The following is a 6,808-nucleotide window of genomic DNA, read 5'->3' on the forward strand; positions in this document are numbered from 1 at the left end:
TAGAGCTAATCAATGAATTTGGTAAAGTAGTAGGTACAAAATTAGTGCACAGAAATCTCTTGCATTCCTATTCACTAATGATGAAAAATCTGAAAGAGAAAGTAAGGATACACTCCCATTTACCATTTCAACAAAAAGAATAAATACCTAGGAATAAACCTACCTAAGGATACAAAAGACCCATATGCAGAAAACTGAAAGACACTGATGAAAGAAACTAAAGATGATACAAACAGATGGAGAGATATACCATGTTCTTGGATTGGAAGAATCAACATTGTGAAAATGACTTTACTACCCAAAGCAATCTACAGTTTCAATGCAATCCCTATCAAACTACTTATGGCATTTTTCACAGAACTAGAACAAAAAATTTCACGATTTGTATGGAAACACAAAAGACCCCAGATAGCCAAAGCAATCTTGAGAAAGAAAAATGGAGCTGGAGGAATCAGGCTCCCTGACTTCAGACTATACTACAAAGCTACAATAATCGAGGCAGGGTGGTACTGGCACAAAAATAAAAATATAGATAAATGAAACAGGATAGAAAGCCCATTGGTAAACCCACACACATATGGTCACCTTGTCTTTGATAAAAGAGGCAAGAATATACAATGGAGAAAAGACATCGTCTTCAATAAGTGGTGCCGGGAAAACTGGACAGCTACATGTAAAAGAATGAAATTAGAACACTCCCTAACACCATGCACAAAAATAAACTCAAAATTGATTAAAGACCTAAATGTAAGGCCAGACACTATAAAACTCTCAGAGGAAAACATAGGCAGAACACTCTATGACATAAATCACAGCAAGATCCTTTTTGACCCACCTCCTAGAGAAATGGAAATAAAAACAAAAATAAACAAATGAAACCTAATGAAACATAAAAGCTTTTGCACAGCAAAGCAAACCATAAATAAGACGAAAAGACAACCCTCAGAATGGGAGAAAATATTTGCTAACGAAGCAACTGACAAAGGGTTAATCTCCAAAATTTACAAGCAGCTCATGCAGCTCAATATCAAAAAAACAGACAACCCAATCCAAAAATGGGCAGAAGACCTAAATAGACATTTCTCCAAAGAAGATATACAGATGGGCAACAAACACATGAAAGGATGCTCAACATCACCAATCATTAGAGAAATGCAAATCAAAACTACAATGAGGTATCCACTCACACAGGTCAGAATGGTCATCATCAAAAAATCTAGAAACAATAACTGCTGGAGAGGGTGTGGAGAAAAGGGGACCCTCTTGCACTGTTGGTGGGAATGTAAATTGATACAGCCACTATATGCATACTATATGGAGGTTCCTTAAAAAACTAAAAATAGAGCTTCCCTGGTGGCGCAGTGGTTGAGAGTCCTCCTGCCGATGCAGGGGACATGGGTTCATGCCCCGGTCTGGGAGGATCCCACGTGCCACGGAGCGGCTGGGCCCGTGAGCCATGGCTGCTGGGCCTGCGCGTCCGGAGCCTGTGCTCCGCAATGGGAGAGGCCACAACAGTGAGAGACCCGCGTACTGCAAAAAAAAAACAAACTAAAAATAGAACTACCATATGACCCAGCAATCCCACTACTGGGCATATACCCTGAGAAAACCATAATTCAAAAAGAGTCATGTACCACAATGTTCACTGCAGCTCTATTTACAATACCCAGGACATGGAAGCAACCTAAGTGTCCATCGACAAATGAATGGATAAAGAAGCTGTGGCACCTATATACTATGGAATATTACTCAGCCATAAAAAGAAACAAAAATGAGTTATTTGTAGTAAGGTGGATGGACCTAGAGACTGTCATACAGAGTGAAGTAAGTCAGAAAGAGAAAAACAAATACCATATGCTAACATATATATGGAATCTAAAAAAAAAAAAAAAAGGTTCTTCTGTAGAACCTAGGGGCAGGACAGAAGAAAAGACACAAACATAGAGAATGGACTTGAGAACATGGGGAGGCGGAAGGGTAAGCTGGGACTAAGTGAGGCAGTGGCATGGACTTACATATACTACCAAATGTAAAATAGATAGCTAGTGTAAACTGCCCCATAGCACAGGGAGATCAGCTCGGTGCTTTATGTCCACCTAGAGGGGTGGGATAGGGATGGTGGGAGGGAGACGCAAGAGGGAGGAGATATGAGGATGTATGTGTATGTATAGCTGATTCACTTTGTTATACAGCAGATACTAACACACCACTGTAAAGCAATTATATTCCAAAACAGATGTTAAAAAAAAAAAGAAAGAAAGAAAATGGAGGGGAAGAAATTAGCAGAGAAATCATAAAAGAAAATTCCTCATATCTAAAGGAAATGAGTGTCTTGATTGAAAACATCCACCATTTATCTCCAGCAAAATGAATGAAAAAGACCCACACAAGGATGTATCACTGTAACACTTTGGATCACTAGGGATAAAGACCTTAAAAGCTTTCAGAAAGAGAGGAAAGAAAAAAATCAGGTCATATACATAGAATCAGAAATCAAAATGGCATTAGACTTCTCAACTGTATCTCTAAAAGGGAGAAGACTCTGGAGCAGTGCCTTCAAAGTTTTAAGGGGGAAATGTCCAACGTGGAATCCTATAGTCAGACAAACTGTTGATCAAGAGAGAGTGGTGAATGAAGCCGTGGAAAGGATGGGGACTACATTCTAGTCAGAGGGAGTGGTGACGCATGACTCATCATCATGGCTTATTATAGATTTAATAACTGGAGGGGGAAGAAAGAGGCATACCAGGTGAGGCCTTTAGCTGAAGAGTTGTTCCTACTAGCCCAGGGAGTCACTAAGGACCTCAAGAAAGTGACATAATCCAATTTCTATTTGGAAAGTCTCAGCTGCCAACATTTGGGAGACTGGGTAAGAGTTGAGGAGTGTTAGTGGCAGAGAAAAAAAATATATGTAGACAAGAGTTGATGTGGGCCTGACCTAGGTCAATAGCTGTGAGCAAAGAGACAAAAGGACTGACTTCCAGGCAGTTTCAGAGTAGAATCATCGTTAGGTGTCTGATTGGATGCAGATATTCAATGAAAGTGTCTAGGATAATTCCCAGGTTTGCACCTTAGGTGAGTAGATGAATGATGATGTCTTTCCCTAGCAAGAAGGAAGGATTTAGGAAAAAGTAGAGTTCAGTTTGTAACATGCTAAGTTTACATTACCCTACACTCCACTTATACTTTCATTCTTATGCTCCTACCTTGTTCTACATTCTACTTGGAATTCTACCTAATCCCTCCCTGTTTTACACAGGCATACCTCAGAGATATTGCAGGTTCAGTTCCAGACCATTGCAATAAAGTAAACATCACAGTAAAGCAAGTTACATGAATTTTTTGGTTTCCCAGTACGTATAAAAGTTACTTTTAAACTATACTATAATCTCTTAAGTGTGCAATAGCATTATGTCTAAAAAACAATGTACATACTTTAATTTAAAAATACTTTAGTGCTGAAAAATGCTAACAATCACCTGAGCCTTCAGTGAGTCATAATCTTTTTGCTGGTGGAGGGTCTTGCCTCAGTGTTGATGGCTGCTGATCATCAGGGTGGAGGTTGTTGAAGGTTAGGGTAGCTGTGACAACGTCTTAAAATACGATAACAAATGATGTTTGCAGAATTGAATGAGACTTCCTTACATGCACAATTTCTCTATAGTATGCAATGCTGTTTGATAACATTTTACCCACAGTAGGTCATCTTTCAAAATTGGAATCTATCCTCTCAAACGCTGCTGCTGCTTTATCAACTAAGTTTAAACAATATTCTTAATTCTGTGTTGTCATTTCAACAATCTTCACACACATTCACCAGGAGCAGATTCCATCTCAAGAAACCATTTTCTTTGCTCATTCATAAGAAACAACTCCTCATCTGTTAAAGTTTTATCATGAGGTTGCAGCAAATCAGTCACATCTTCAGGCTTCACTTCTAATTCTAATTCTCTTGCTATGTCCACATCTGCAGTTCCTTCCTCCACTGAAGTCTTGAATCCCTCAAAGTCACCCATGAGGATTGGAATCAGCTTCTTCCAAACTCCTGTTAATGTTGATATTTGGCCTTTCCTGTGAATCACAAATGTTCTTAATGGCATCTATAATAGGTTGGTAATAGGTGAACAGAATAGGATAGGTGAAAAGATAGTGAATCCTTTTAAGAAGGTTTCCAACTTACTTTGCCCAGATCCATTGGAGGAATCACTATCTATGGAAGCCACAGCCTTATGAAATGTATTTCTTAAATAATAAGACTTGAAAGTCGAAATTACTGCTTGATCTATGAGTTGTGTTAGCAGCCATGAAAACAATGTTAATCCCATTATGCATCTCCATGAGAGCTCTTGGGTGATGAACTGCATGGTCAATGAGCAGTAATATTTTGAAAGGAATCTTTATTTTCTGAGTACTAGGTCTCAACAGTGAGCTTAAAATATTCAGTCAACCATGTTGTAAACAGCTATGCTATCATCCAAGCTTTGTTGTTCCATTTATAGAATACAGGTAAAGTAGATTTAGCATAATTCTTAAGGACCTTAGGATTTTTGGAATGGTAAATGAGCATTGGCTTCAACTTAAAGTCACCAGCTATATTAGCCCCTAACAAGAGAGTCAGTCTGTACTTTAAAGCTTTGAAGCCAGTCATTGACTTCTCCTCTCTAGCTGTGAAAGTCCTAGATGGTAGCTTCTATCAATAGAATGTTATTTTGTCTACATTGAAAATCTGCTGTCTAGTGAAGCCACCTTCATTAATGATCTTAGCTAGATTTTCTGGATAACTTGCTGCAGCTTCTACATCAGCACTTGCTGCTTCACCTTGCATTTTGATGCTATGGAGTTGGCTTCTTTCCTTAAACCTCGTGAAGCAACCTCTGCTAGCTTCAAACTTTTCCTCTTCAGCTTGTTACCTCTCTCAGCCTCCACAGAACTGAAGAGAGTTAGGGTGTTGCTCTGGATTAGGCTTTGGCTTAAGGGAATATTGTGGCTGGTTCGCTCTTCTATCCAGACGACTAAAACTTTCTCCATATCAGCAATAAGCCTGTTTTGCTTTTTTATCATTCATGTGTTCACTGGAGTAGCACTTTTAATTTCCTTCAAGAACTTTTTCTTTGCATTCACAACTTGGCTAACTCTTTGGTACGAGAGGCCTAGCTTTCAGCCTGTCTGAGCTTGCTTTTGACATACCATCCTCACTAAGCTTAATCATTTCTAACTTTTGATTTAAAGTGAGAGATGTGCGACTCTTCTTTTCACTTGAACCCTTCAAAGACATTGTAGGGTTATTAATTGGCCTAATTTCACTATTGTTGTGTCTCAGGGGTTAGGAAGGCCTGAAGAGAGGGAGAGAGATGAGAAATGGCCTGGTTGGTGGAGCACTTGAAACACACATTTATTGATTAAGTTTGCCGTTGTATATGGGCGCAGTTCGTGATGCCCCAAAACAACTACAATAATAACATCAAAGATCACTGATCACAGATTATCATAACAAATATCATAATAATGAAAAAGTTTGAAATATTGCAAGAATAACCAAAATGCGATACAGAGACACGAAGTGGGCAAATGCTGTTGGAAAAATGGCACTGATAGACTTGCTCAAGGCAGGTTGCCACAAACCAATTTGTAAAAAACGCAATATCTGCAAAGTGCAATAAAGCGGAGTGCAATAGAACGAGGTATGCATGTACTAACAAAAGCTGATCAGCATAAGAAAAAATCATTCATAAAACCCAATTTAGTTCACATTTTGCAGGACTTCCCTGGTGGCACAGTGATTAAGAATCCACCTGCCAGTACAGGGGACATGGGTTCGAGCCCTGGCCCAGGAAGATCCCACATGCCATGGAGCAACTAAGCCCATGCGCCACAACTACTGAGCCTACGTGCCACAACTACTAAAGCCCGCGCGCCTTGAGCCCGTGCTCAAGATCTGCCTGAGGTCTTACACTGAGGTGAAGATACAGGAATTCAAATTTATCAATACAGTTCCAAGGATGCACTCCTAACTGCTAGACATATGGCCTTTATGAATAAAGCAGCAGAAATGTAGTGGTTCATGAAGAAGGAGAGAGTGGCTAACAAATTACCTAATTTTTAGCAATGTGATTGCTCTGTTGCTGCTCCAAGGGAAAAAGTTGAGTTCCAGGGCACTAAAAGCTATTTACAGCCTTTACCGCCCACTTTACTTGGTGCTTTGAACCTCGTCCAAATTGAATTCAACACTTACGGTTTTCTAATGCCATTGTGAGTTAATGGTTCTTTTAATCTACATCTTATCTCCCAGCTGTAGTCTTTGTGGCTGTTCCTAACTCTTAAAGTGTCAGATCAAGGGATATGAGACTTCAGTAAATCCTTCAGAGTTTAAGATTAATGAGAAGAGAAAAATGTCTGATGTCAGTTAAATGATAATGTTCTGTAGTTCCGTTTCAAATTTTGGGATGCAGAAATTTGTTTCTAAAGAAAGAAAAAAAAATGCTATGTCCTGTGCTCATTGTGCAGATCAGAAACAGTAAGGAAACATCTGTATAGTTAGAAGATGAGTGCCCAGGGAGGACCTCTTTGAATGAGGGAATTGATAATAATATTCTCTCTACTGTGAGTGTATTGCTGCTAGATCACCACTGGCAAGGACTATGTTGTGTTTGATTTTTCATACTGATAATGTGAAAAAGGAGGAAATGCTGTTGTAGGTAGAGACAAAACAATGGAGACAAGTTTTGGAGGCCATGGCTGCCTTTGAAGAGAGCACCTCAAAAGTTCAAGAATACATGTTAAATGGGGAAGGAAAGAAGAGAGAGCATGA

The 6,808-nt window shown here is 39.3% G+C and overlaps 1 pseudogene; it reads right to left on the minus strand.

Moving 5' to 3' along the window:
• Window positions 1–5,275, minus strand: part of LOC136131342 (tigger transposable element-derived protein 1-like) — a 29,043-nt pseudogene extending 23,768 nt beyond the window's left edge.
• Between the last annotated feature and the right edge of the window lie 1,533 nt (window positions 5,276–6,808).

Source organism: Phocoena phocoena, chromosome 11 (assembly GCF_963924675.1).
Source record: "Phocoena phocoena chromosome 11, mPhoPho1.1, whole genome shotgun sequence".
In the NCBI taxonomy this organism is placed as follows: domain Eukaryota; kingdom Metazoa; phylum Chordata; class Mammalia; order Artiodactyla; family Phocoenidae; genus Phocoena; species Phocoena phocoena.